The 13,531-nt window shown below is 41.9% G+C and overlaps 1 protein-coding gene across 11 annotated transcripts in view; it reads right to left on the bottom strand.

Annotated features, from left to right (window-relative positions):
• The window catches only part of FAM120B (family with sequence similarity 120 member B), a 748,069-nt gene that overhangs the window by 589,785 nt on the left and 144,753 nt on the right, over positions 1 to 13,531 (bottom strand). The gene's annotated exons all lie outside the window — the stretch shown is intronic.

Raw genomic sequence — 13,531 nt, 5'->3', positions numbered from 1 at the left:
GGTGTCTCAAGGTGTGATTAGAGGGGGGAATAGATGCAAGCAATGCACTGGCGAGGTGATCAGGAATGGGGTCTGAGGGCGTTCTGAGGGTGTGGGCGGGTGATTGAGTGCCCTAGGGGCAGATAGGGGTCTAATCGGATAGGTAGCAGTGACAAGGGGTGATTGATGGGTAATTAGTGGGTGTTTAGGGTAGAGAACAGATGTAAACACTGCACTTGGGAGGTGATCTGACGCCGGATCTGCGGGCGATCTATTGGTGTGTGGGTGGGTGATCAGATTGCCTGCAAGGGGCAGGTTAGGGGCTGATTGGTCTGAGAGGTGCTGTGGGCGATCTGGGGAGGGGGGGGGGGGGGGGAAATCAGTGTGCTTGGGTGCGACATAGGGTGGCTGCAGCCTGCCCTGGTGGTCCCTCGGACATTGCGACCACCAGGGCAGGAGGCAGCCTGTATAATACACTTTGTAAACATTACAAAGTGTATTATACACTTTGTATGCGGCGATCCGGGTGCTAGTAACCCGCCGGCGGGTAACAGCACGAGGTGGGCGGAGCCAGTTCCCGGCGGCCAATCGCATCACGAATGACGCGATCGCGCCGCCCATGCCCGTAAAAGGACCGCCGCCATTTGTCAATACGGCGGTCCTTGTGGGGTCCACTTCCCGGCCGCCAATTGTCTATACACTGCAGTAAGAGTGCGTTTTTAATGAGTTTTCAATGCGTTACAGCACATAGGAAAATGCAGGTAATTTTTTTTCTTTTTTAGTTTTCAACTTTCTACATTGTTCCTCTGCTGCATTCTGGGACTGATTGCCTGCGTTGACGTTTTAAAAGCGCGCATGGGGTGCGTTTTACATTGACTAACATTGTAACGCGTAAAGCTAGCGTCGGCCGAAAAACTGCGCCTGGGTGCGTCGTAACGCAACGCACAAAAACTCTGCATTATATGTGAAAGCTAAAATGAAAGTCTATGGACTATCATTTTACCTTGGGTAACGCAAACTTTACCCGTTGCGTTGAAACGCAGAAAATCTGCCCTGATGTGAAAGACCCCTTAATGCCGCCGCGTGTGTGCGTGTGTGTGCGTGCGTGCGTGTGTGTGTACAGTGGGTTGCAAAAGTATTTGGCCCCCTTGAAGTTTTCCACATTTTCTCACATTACCGCCACAAACATGCATCAATTTTATTGGAATTCCACGTGTAAGACCAATACAAAGTGGTGTACATGTGAGAAGTGGATGGAAAATCATACATCATTCCAAACATTTTTTACAAATCAATAACTGCAAAGGTGGGGTGTGCGTAATTATTCAGCCCCCTGAATCAATACTTTGTAGAACCACCTTTTGCTGCAATTACAGCTGCCAGTCTTTTAGGGTATGTCTCTACCAGCTTTGCACATCTAGAGACTGAAATCCTTGCCCATTCTTCTTTGCAAAACAGCTCCAGCTCAGTCAGATTAGATGGACAGCGTTTGTGAACAGCAGTTTTCAGATCTTGCCACAGATTCTCCATTGGATTTAGATCTGGACTTTGACTGGGCCATTCTAACACATGGATATGTTTTGTTTTAAACCATTCCATTGTTGCCCTGGCTTTATGTTTAGGATCATTGTCCTGCTGGAAGGTGAACTCCCGCCCCAGTCTCAAGTCTTTTGCAGTCTCCAAGAGGTTTTCTTCCAAGTTTGCCCTGTATTTGGCTCCATCCATCTTCCCATCAAGTCTGAGCAGCTTCCCTGTCCCTGCTGAAGAGATGCACCCCCCGAGCATGATGCTGCCACCACCATATTTGACAGTGGGGATGGTGTGCTCAGAGTGATGTGCAGTGTTAGTTTTCCGCCACACAAAGCAATTTGCATTTTGGCCAAAAAGTTCCATTTTGGTCTCATCTGACCAGAGCACCTTCTTCCACATGGTTGCTGTGTCCCCCACATGGCTTGTGGCAAACAGCAAACGGGACTTCTTATGCTTTCTGTTAACAATGCCTTTCTTCTTGCCACTCTTCCATGTGTGATGGCCTCAGAGGTTGTCTAAGAATATTGGGAGCAACAACACAATGAAGTCCAAAGAACACACCAGACAGGTCAGAGATAAAGTTATTGAGACATTTAAAGCAGGCTTAGGCTACAAAAAAATTACCAAAGCCTTGAACATCCCACGGAGCACTGTTTAAGCGATCATTCAGAAATGGGAGTATGGCACAACTGTAAACCTACCAAGACAAGGCCGTCCACCTAAACTCACAGGCCAAACAAGGAGAGCGCTGATCAGAAATGCAGTCTAGAGGCCCATGGTGACTCTGGACTAGCTGCAGAGATCTACAGCTCAGGTGGGGGAATCTGTCCATAAGACAACTATTAGTCGTGCACTGCACAAAGTTGGCCTTTATGGAAGAGTGGCAAGAAGAAAGCCATTGTTAACAGGAAAGCATAAGAACTCCCATTTGCAGTTTGCCACAAGCCATGTGGGGGACACAGTAAACATGTGGAAGAAGGTCCTCACGTCAGATGAGACCAAAATGGAACTTTTTGGCCAAAATGCACAACGCTTTGTGTGGCAGAAAACTAACACTGCACATCACTCTGAACACACCATCCCCACTGTCAAATATGGTGGTGGCAGCATCATGCTCTGGGGGTGCTTCTCTTTAGCAGGGACAGGGAAGCTGGTGAGAGTTGATGGGAAGATGGATGGAGCCAAATACAGGGCAATCTTGGAAGAAAACCTCTTGGAGTCTGCAAAAGACTTGAGACTGGGGCGGAGGTTCACCTTCCAGCAGGACAACGACCCTAAACATAAAGCCAGGGCAACAATGGAATGGTTTAAAACAAAACATTTCCATGTGTTAGAATGGCCCAGTCAAAGTTCAGATCTAAATTCAATCGAGAATCTGTGGCAAGATTTGAAAACTGCTGTTCACAAATGCTGTCCATCTAATCTGACTAACAGTTGTCCTATGGACAGGAATAAACATACATATATCCAGGCACATCGCCTCTAGTTAGGACATTAAATAAATTATTAGGGAAAGGGAGGTCCTGAAGGGGGTGTGGCTAGAAAACAGCAAAAATCTATTAACCCTTCGCACACTCACATGCAAATGTTCAAACAATTGCATTCACAGATTCACTCATCCAGGCACAACTGTTATCCCTACAGCTAAATTAAAAGCCAGGGTTTTAGTTCACAGAAGAATGCATTCTTATGCTTAATCACCTATACTGCGCAGAAGTACCCAGGTAAACATAGGTGTCCTAACTCTGGCCCTGTAACATGCATAGTGCAGACATGCAAACACATTCATTGCATCAAACCTATCAATGGATTAGGAGCACACATCCTAACTTCCTCTCCTGGGAAAGACAGTGCATCTTACCAATCGCACAAGGGAGCTAATGTTATGTGTCCATGTGCACCATGCGCATACACCAGCATAAGCTGTCTGCATGCTGACAAACATACAGGGGAAGGGGGGAGTGCACTGAATTGGACCCTAGCCACAGGGGTCAATGATAAGAATAAACATACATATATCCAGGCACATCGCCTCTAGTTAGGACATTAAATAAATTATTAGGGAAAGGGAGGTGCTGAAGGGGGTGTGGCTAGAAAACAGCAAAAATCTATTAACCCTTCGCACACTCACATGCAAATGTTCAAACAATTGCATTCACAGATTCACTCATCCAGGCACAACTGTTATCCCTACAGCTAAATTAAAAGCCAGGGTTTTAGTTCACAGAAGAATGCATTCTTATGCTTAATCACCTATACTGCGCAGAAGTACCCAGGTAAACATAGGTGTCCTAACTCTGGCCCTGTAACATGCATAGTGCAGACATGCAAACACATTCATTGCATCAAACCTATCAATGGATTAGGAGCACACATCCTAACTTCCTCTCCTGGGAAAGACAGTGCATCTTACCAATCGCACAAGGGAGCTAATGTTATGTGTCCATGTGCACCATGCGCATACACCAGCATAAGCTGTCTGCATGCTGACAAACATACAGGGGAAGGGGGGAGTGCACCGAATTGGACCCTAGCCACAGGGGTCAATGATAAGAATAAACATACATATATCCAGGCACATCGCCTCTAGTTAGGACATTAAATAAATTATTAGGGAAAGGGAGGTGCTGAAGGGGGTGTGGCTAGAAAACAGCAAAAATCTATTAACCCTTCGCACACTCACATGCAAATGTTCAAACAATTGCATTCACAGATTCACTCATCCAGGCACAACTGTTATCCCTACAGCTAAATTAAAAGCCAGGGTTTTAGTTCACAGAAGAATGCATTCTTATGCTTAATCACCTATATTGCGCAGAAGTACCCAGGTAAACATAGGTGTCCTAACTCAATGAATGTGTTTGCATGTCTGCACTATGCATGTTACAGGGCCAGAGTTAGGACACCTATGTTTACCTGGGTACTTCTGCGCAGTATAGGTGATTAAGCATAAGAATGCATTCTTCTGTGAACTAAAACCCTGGCTTTTAATTTAGCTGTAGGGATAACAGTTGTGCCTGGATGAGTGAATATGTGAATGCAATTGTTTGAACATTTGCATTTGAGTGTGCGAAGGGTTAATAGATTTTTGCTGTTTTCTAGCCACACCCCCTTCAGCACCTCCCTTTCCCTAATAATTTATTTAATGTCCTAACTAGAGGCGATGTGCCTGGATATATGTATGTTTATTCTTATCATTGACCCCTGTGGCTAGGGTCCAATTCGGTGCACTCCCCCCTTCCCCTGTATGTTTGTCAGCATGCAGACAGCTTATGCTGGTGTATGCGCATGGTGCACATGGACACATAACATTAGCTCCCTTGTGCGATTGGTAAGATGCACTGTCTTTCCCAGGAGAGGAAGTTAGGATGTGTGCTCCTAATCCATTGATAGGTTTGATGCAATGAATGTGTTTGCATGTCTGCACTATGCATGTTACAGGGCCAGAGTTAGGACACCTATGTTTACCTGGGTACTTCTGCGCAGTATAGGTGATTAAGCATAAGAATGCATTCTTCTGTGAACTAAAACCCTGGCTTTTAATTTAGCTGTAGGGATAACAGTTGTGCCTGGATGAGTGAATCAGTGAATGCAATTGTTTGAACATTTTCATGTGAGTGTGCGAAGGGTTAATAGATTTTTGTCCTATTGACAGGGTCTCCCACCTGAGCTGTAGATCTCTGCAGCTCGTCCAGAGTCACCATGGGCCTCTTGACTGCATTTCTGATTAGCGCTCTCCTTGTTCGGCCTGTAAGTTTAGTTGGACGGCCTTGTCTTGGTAGATTTACAATTATGCCATACTCCTTCCATTTCTGAATGATCGCTTGAACAGTGCTCCGTGGGATGTTCAAGGCTTTGGAAATATTTTTGTAGTCTAAGCCTGCTTTAAATTTCTCAATAACTTGATCCCTGACCTGTCTGGTGTGTTCTTTGGACTTCACGGTGTTGTTGCTCCCAATATTCTCTTAGACAACCTCTGAGGCCCTCACAGAGCAGCTGTATTTGTACTGACATTAGATTACACACAGGGGCACTCTATTTAGTCATTAGCACTCATCAGGCAGTGTCTATAGGCAACTGACTGCACTCAGATCAAAGGGGGCTGAATAATTATGCACACACCACTTTGCAGTTATTTATTTGTAAAAAATGTCTGGAATCATGTATGATCTTTGTTACACTTCTCATGTGTACATCACTTTGTGTTGGTCTTTCATGTGGAATTCCAATCAAATTGATTCATGTTTGTGGCAGTAATATGACAAAATGTGGAAAACTTTAAGGGGGCCGAATACTTTTGCAACCCACTAATATATATATATATGTATGTATACGTGTGTATGCGCGTGTGTATATATGCGTGTGTGTGTGTGCGTGTATATATATGCGTGTGTGTGTGTGTGTGTGTGTGTATATATATACACGTGTGTGTGTGTGTGTATATATATATGCGTGTGTGTGTGTATATATATATGCGTGTGTGTGTGTGTGTATACTTATATTTAAAAGCACCCAGTCGGTCATACACAAGTTAACCAATCTGTCCGTTTTCTGTTCCCTGCATTCACTTCTCACCAACCAATCCCCAATTGTTTGGGCTTTACAGAAAGTGATCAAAGGTTTTTGGGCCAGAGGTTTAGGGAGGGGGGTCTCGTTCAAATCACCCCAATTTCTGTGGATAGATAAATTTGTAATTTTTTTAGCCACTGGGGAATATTCAAAAACCAAGGGGCACGGTTATACTCGGCTTTTCTCCCTCCCTGTTTTTTTCTTTTTAGCTTTCCTCCTGAGGAGCTCGGTCCTAGGTTGTGCACTCGCTTTTTGAAAGCTTCCATTATTAGTGATAGATGGTACCCACGGGCCAAGAATCTGAGGCCCAGCTCATAACTCCTTAAAGTCAGAGTCCTTACTGTTAGTGGTAACTAGAGTATAACAGGATACTGTTGGTTGCTGTGGGTTTTCTATAACCTCTGGTTATTAACCTCCCCTCCTATACCTTGATGGTAAGGTCCAGAAATTGCATTTTGTTCCTACCCCAAACTCCTGTAAAATGCATGCTGAATTAATGAACATTCATCCTATCAATAAATTCATTGAATTCCATCAAGTTTTTCATAAAAGTTGTCAGGGCCTTCTAACTGTCTCAAAGCCTTTGTTACATAGTAACATCTTGGCATCACCACTAAATTCCCGCCCTTGTCTGCTTTCTTAATGATTATTCTAGGATTCTCCTTTAACCCTCCTGGCGGTTTGCTAAAAATCCGCCAGGAGGCAGCAAATCTGTTTTTTAATTTATTTTTTTTTCATGTAGCGAGACAAGGTCTCGCTACATAATAGCCGCTGCTCAGCGGCATCCCCCCAGCCCCTCCGATCGCCGGAGGCGATCGGAGATCAGGAGATCCCGTTCAAAGAACAGGATCTCCTGGAGGGCTTCCCCCATCGCCATGGCGACGGGCAGGATGATGTCACCGACGTCATGGACGTCGTGACGTCAAAGGGGACTCCGATCCACCCCACAGCGCTGCCTGGCACTGATTGGCCAGGCAGCGCACGGGGTCTGGAGAGGTGACCGCGGCACGACGAATAGCAGCGGATCGGCGGGTAGCGGCGGCGATCGCATTGCACACGCAGCTACCAAAGTGCTAGCTGCGTGTAGCAAAAAAGAAAAAAAATTATGCAAATCGGCCCAGCGGGGCCTGAGCGGTGCCTTCCGGCGGCATAGCCCGTGCTCAGCACTGGCTTACCGCCAGGGAGGTTAACCATTTCAAAGCTACGGTTTCTTCTGGTGTGATGTTAGGTTCCACTCTAGGATAGATCAATGCCTGCATATCATTCTGCACTTTTAGATGTTACTATGTAACAGAGGCTTTTAGAGGCTTTGAGACAGTTAGAAGGCCCTGACAACTTTTATGAAAAACTTACAAAAACCCCAAGCTTCCATTTTAAAAAATCTGCTGCAAACCTTACTGTAGAGGGGGGGGGGGGGGGGGGGGGGAGTAAAGCAGGGCTGGTTATCAGAAGGCCTTCTACCACCTTTCCCTAGGAAACCGGTATGGTATTTCAGGCTTCCGGAATGGCGTCAGGGACCTCGGTGGCCCCAGCCTTTGACAACATTTTTTTGGCAGGATAAATTATAGGATACCAGGATTCCCTTGAGAAAGCTCTGGCCCAAAAACCTTTGATCACTTTCCATAAAGCCCAAACAATTGGGAATTGGTTGGTGAGAAGTGAGTGCAGGGAGCAGAAAGCAGACAGATTGGCTGACTCGTGCATGACCGAAGGGGTGCTTTAAATGTGGTAACTAACCACTGTGCCAAATTTATACCAGAGAAAAGAATCACGCTTAGTGGTGAATCACTTTTGATCAAGGATTTCATCTCAATGCTCGTAGTCTATGCAATCCTCTGTTCCTGCAATTGATATTATATTGGGATGACAACACGCCAAATGTGCACGATATTTCAAGAACATGTAAATTCCCTTAATACCAGGAAAGGGGCAGGACATTTGATCAAACATGTTTTGGAGGAACATGGAGATGTCACTTTCCCTTAAAGATTCACTGGTTTAAAAGTGGTAGACTCTCTCCAAGGAGAGGGGGTGATTGGGAAAAACATTTAAGGCCAGAAGAAGCCAGATTAATTTCCCGCACTAAAGCCTGCAGCCGCCTTGGCCTGAATGAATAAGAATGAACTGTTCTGTTTTCTGCAATGATATTGATGCTTATTGTATGTGTAGGGACCTACTCATTTTCTGATTGTAGTATTGCCAAATATATCTTTTATATTGATTTTAATTGTTTGTCTGTTTTGTGGTTTCCTAGGGTAACACAGAAGTCTCCTTGCAGATTGGCATGTCTGTATCCCTATGACAACAAGTGGTTAGCTGCTGCAACCACATGACGCCTAGAAAACATCATGGGCATCACAAGTTGTCATGGTTACTGTGCTATTGAACTTTATTGACCGTTTTATGCCTTGCATAAGACAGGAGCTTGTCGGGGAGTAATCTGTTCGGGCATAAGCAAAAGCGATGGACTTTGATTGGTCGATTGGCCAAGTGACGTACCTGGATTGCCGTCACCTGAAGTCTGAGTGCCACTATGCACTTTGTAAATCCAATAACCCACCATACCTTACCCTTGATTGTTTATGGCTAAAGACAGGGGAAAGAGGCTGCTTACTATCTTGATAATGTTTACCATGGCGGCACACAACAGGCAGTTTAAGTCTATATACATGCTGCTTGGAATTGCGCCCGGCATGTAGCGCTACCGTGGCAACCAGCAGCCTCTCTCCCTTGTAAGGGTTCGCAAGCATAAGTATATACACTGTCAGCCATTTTGTCTTCTCAGCAGCCATCTTAGGATCCATATATATATTGTAGCAAGCTTTTAGTTTAGCCAGATCTTGAAGACTGAACCTGTCATGCTACACTGCATTCTCACTTCCCCAATTCTGTTCTATCTTTGTCCTACAGGAAACTTTTATTGTGCCACTTTGACACCTGCAGAGATGTCATATGTTATGCTAGGAAAGTCCTCATCTGTATTATTTAAATCGTGTATTATGTAAATATGCTGGAAATTTCTATGTCTATTGAGTTTGCGCAGGATGTACAAATTACTGTATAAATATAATGATTCAAAGGCAATAATTAATCTGTTTGGCAACCACAACCTGTCTGTGTGTCTCTTATTGTGGCTGACCAGCTGATTCAATGCCAGTACTGGTATAGAAATCACAGAGTATTATTTCTAGGTTTTCTAGGTCATCACTGAAGGTCCAGTGGGTCTGTGAAGTGACCACTTCCTTTCAGCTGGGGCTCTCGTCCTGGGATTCTTCAAACGCCTCAGTTCATGTAAGTACTAATTATGTCTTTATGTTGATTGAAGACTGTTTATTACTTATATGAATTGTTGTGGGTGTCGAAGCAGGCAACTCAGGTAATAGTTTAATAGGTTGACTTTTGGTAAGTCTAAATTTTCGGACTTTTTAGGTAAAAGTCTGAATGAATTGGGTGTTAGATTTTTTGGGAAAATCTAATTTGTCTATTTGGGTCTGATCAACTCAGTAGTAATTTCTTCAGGAAAGAAAGAGTTCCTTTTGGTAAGGAATTAGAAATGATTTCTTTTGGTAAGAATAAGGGTTTAGATAGTCGCCATAGTATATTGATTATGTGGGTTCAAATACTTTGTGATTTCTAATATATGTTTGTCTGGTCGTCTGCTTATCTTATCTGTTGCATAGAAGTATAAGATAATTTGTTGGTATTTGTGTGGAACTTCAAGTCCAAATCATTATATAGAGTGATTTGGCTCCACTGTATTGTGTTCCTTACTAAATAATAGATTGGGTTTAAAGAGGATCCCTAGACTTGAATAATATATACAAGAATCCCTAGACTTCAATAATATATTTCTAACCTGAATAGATGGCCAAGAAAGTATATTATAAATTAGAATTGGGTGAGATGGGCCAGAATATTGTTAAGTTAATTCCTGCCCCTACGCCTATGAGTTTTGAGTCATGTGTAGAGTTTGTTATAAGGGCCTCTGGAAAAAGATCTTTAGTTCACCCGTGGGTAGAAAAAGTAGTGGAAAAGACCAGGGAAATGAATTTTAGTCCACAATTCCCCTTAATTGGTAGTAATAGCCTAATACATATGAACTTAATTAAGGACTTATGTTTAAAGAGGGAAAAAGATTTGTCACATAATATTAACTGGGATTATCAATATATGTATCAAGGAGCAAAGAATTGGTTAGAATTTGCCCCGCATTATTATTACCGAACAGTTGAATAATAATGTGTGTTTTATGTATGTCTGTTGTCTGTCTATAGGGTGCGCCAGCGATGATATAAATTGCTATAAGATTCTTACTGTATTTCTGAGAGAAGGTTAGTAAAATTAATATTAAGAACACACATGGGATTCGGATAAGAGCGGTCATTTACTGAAATCGCCAGTATAAATTCTATGTACGTACAAACTGGTTTCAGACGCCACCTTTGGAAAAGGTCTGTTTGTACTGGGTTTTTGTGATGACCGATCATTAAAATTATCTGAATTATCCATGGGTCATGTAAAATAAGCTTTTCTGTAAAAAGAAACATCTCAGAAATATAATAATGTAATCAGTTTCCTGTAAATTAGGATCTAAGTATGCAATAATATGTATCATAATGTATTCATATATGTATTGTGTACAACCTGACACATATGTGTGTAAATTGGGAGATTGTATTGAGTGCATGTATGTGATATGTATGATAGAGAGGTGATAACTGCAGGGACATAACAATAGGGGGGAGGGGTACAGAAGGACTGACCGTACCCATGCCTTTGGTCCACAAGGGCCCCGAAGGGTCCACCCTCTATCACCGTATTAGCTTTCTATTGGTCCTGAACAATAGTAGTCTTTAACACACTGTTGCCAGTGTGTCCCAATCCCCTCCTTGCACCTCTGACACTCTAAATGTCTTTGGTAAGTTTTGGCACGCTGTATCAATTGCCCTGTATAGAGTTCTTGGGGGGGGGGCTGATGTAAAATCTACACCAGGGCCCGTAGTTAGAATTCTCCTTTAAGTTTGAAAGGGTTAAAAATTAGCACACGTCATTTTTAAGGGATCTAATCTGCGCCCGCCAACATCTGTGTGGGTTCCTCCTCTGAATCAGTCAGTGACAGCAAAATAAAATGAGGAAGTAAAAAGTAGTGCTTTTTAATCTAATGGGGTCTAACATTAAAACATTAGATTAATTAGGAAACATATATGTCCGTATGTATGGATTAATGTCAGGTATACTACTTGCCTTATAAAATAGTAGTATTTTTAACTCTTTTTATCTGTTAATAATGATTTCTGCATATATACGGATGTATTCTTAATAGTTAGAAATAAAAAAGTTAAATTGTATCTAAATAGGCTTGGTTCTGTGACAAAGGATTTTGGTTCTGTGACAAAAGATTCGTTTTTTGCTTTTCTTTAATTGGTGTTTCCGGGTGGCTGCACAAAACGCCTGCTTATGTTTTTTTTCTGCCAGCAGAGAGAGAAAAAAAGAGGAACTAGCGTACTACTTTGCAGAGAAAAAAAAGCACATTCAGAAGTCTTTTCTGAATATACCGTATATCTGTATACATATGTATCTTATGAGGTATATTATTGGAGTATTTGGAACAGTGAATAATTTATATATATTTCTTTTGTCCCTATCTTTCTTTAATATACCTGCTACTGTGTTGTTCACTACACACGCGGCAGTCTGTAAATAAATCCACATGTCTAGTATAGGAAGTTTTAAGGAGAATGATTTTTTTCCTGAACCTTAGTGTCCTTAAATTAAATTAGATTTCACTGATACCAACTGTCACCCAGGTCCATATGTATATGATTGAAGTTTCCCATACTGCAGAATAGATTTTTTTATACGTGTCCAAAAGAGGTGCTGAGATTTTTTCATAGGTAGTATAGTGGAATCATATATCATAGTTTGGGGCCAATTTGGAAGGGAGCCGGTTGATTTGTCTGTGGGGTTTTTTTTGGGTGAGGAAACTGAGTGTCTGGAGGAAACCCATGCAGACTCGGGGCAGATGTTAACCAGGCAGAGATTTAAATAACATTACAAGGCGAGAGCACTGGCTGCTACGTCACCGTGTTACCTTAGTGTCATAGTGTAAAGAGAATTTAGTTTTAGTACAACCTAATTCCCTTGGTCTGAAGTGGGTTAATTGAGTAATGGCGTTTTGTCACCCAGACTTATACAAGTGAGTAGAGTTAAATCATTTCCCCATGTCATGGTAGTTGCCATAAGTTTGTTAGAATAATGTTCATATTTGAACGGAATTTATATAGCTTGTAACTTTGAAGCATATAGATTCAAATAATTTACTCAATAGTTCTCCATAGATAAAATCCTTCTTGAATATTGTATCATAGTTGGTAGGCTGTATTTTTATATCAATCGCAGCAGAAAAGGCATTTAATGTTGTTTGCAACTCATTGTTGAAGTATTACTTGCTATTGTAACTAAACTGTGTCTAATTTAATTCTTCACTGGCCTGGTCACCCAGTTGAACGAATTCTCTCAGCTTGCTCCTCCTCCAAAGCCACTCTGATAAAGCACAGTTATTGTAACTTCAATATTTCTAAATGTCATGCAACTCTTGAAAGATAATGATGTATTGTATACTGTTTGTACTATATTTTAGTGGATATTGTGAAACTGTGAAAGCCATATTCATTTGGGAATATTTATGGAAAACATTGAGGACATATTAAATAGTCAGGACAGGTATATAGTTTTAGGTCAATTAAGATCACGTGTGTAGTTCTGGGTCACACTTGCTGTTTATCTCATGTCACCCTTTAGATTATGGGAATTCTTTTCCAATAGTGGGGTTTTTTTTTACCTTAATAACCCCTCTTCCTGTTCATAAATCCATCTCCTTTACATTAATATCTCCTCTCCGGGTGGCACAATATCTTTGTGTGTATGTAATTAATGACATATATTAGCAGAGAGCTGTTTAAGGCTCTTACTCTATGTCACTCATATTTTTAGTGAGAATATATGGTTGTTTTTTTGTAAGCCCAAAATCCACTCAGCATAGGAAAATAAGTACATTTTTCTTAGCCTTAGGAAAATAGCTTAGTTTAATGCTTGAACCTTTTTGACAAACTGCAGAATCATTTGATGTTGATATGACAATTATTTGGATGGATTTTTAGATTTTTGACAGAATTTTTCACTGTTCTGAAGACTCTAGGAAAAAATACACTGTTTAATTTTATAGTGTAATGATTAGAAGCTTTACCTCTGGCAGAATTGTAATTTCAGTTCTGCTTGATCTGTAGTTCAGTGTCTGTTTAGTAAGGAGGCCTTAGCCTAGTCTCTGTAGTGCTGTTCTGTGTATGTGTACCTATAGAAGTGTGTCTCGGGGACAACCATAGGTATAGTACCTTGAGCGCACTATGAGGAAAAGGACACTATAGAAATTATTTGTATGTCTGTAGCTTTAAAT

This window comes from Hyperolius riggenbachi, chromosome 4 (genome assembly GCF_040937935.1).
Source record: "Hyperolius riggenbachi isolate aHypRig1 chromosome 4, aHypRig1.pri, whole genome shotgun sequence".
NCBI classification, from domain to species: Eukaryota; Metazoa; Chordata; class Amphibia; order Anura; family Hyperoliidae; genus Hyperolius; species Hyperolius riggenbachi.
The sequence above is the reverse complement of the archived record's forward strand: the minus strand, read 5'-3'. Positions and strand labels throughout refer to the sequence as shown.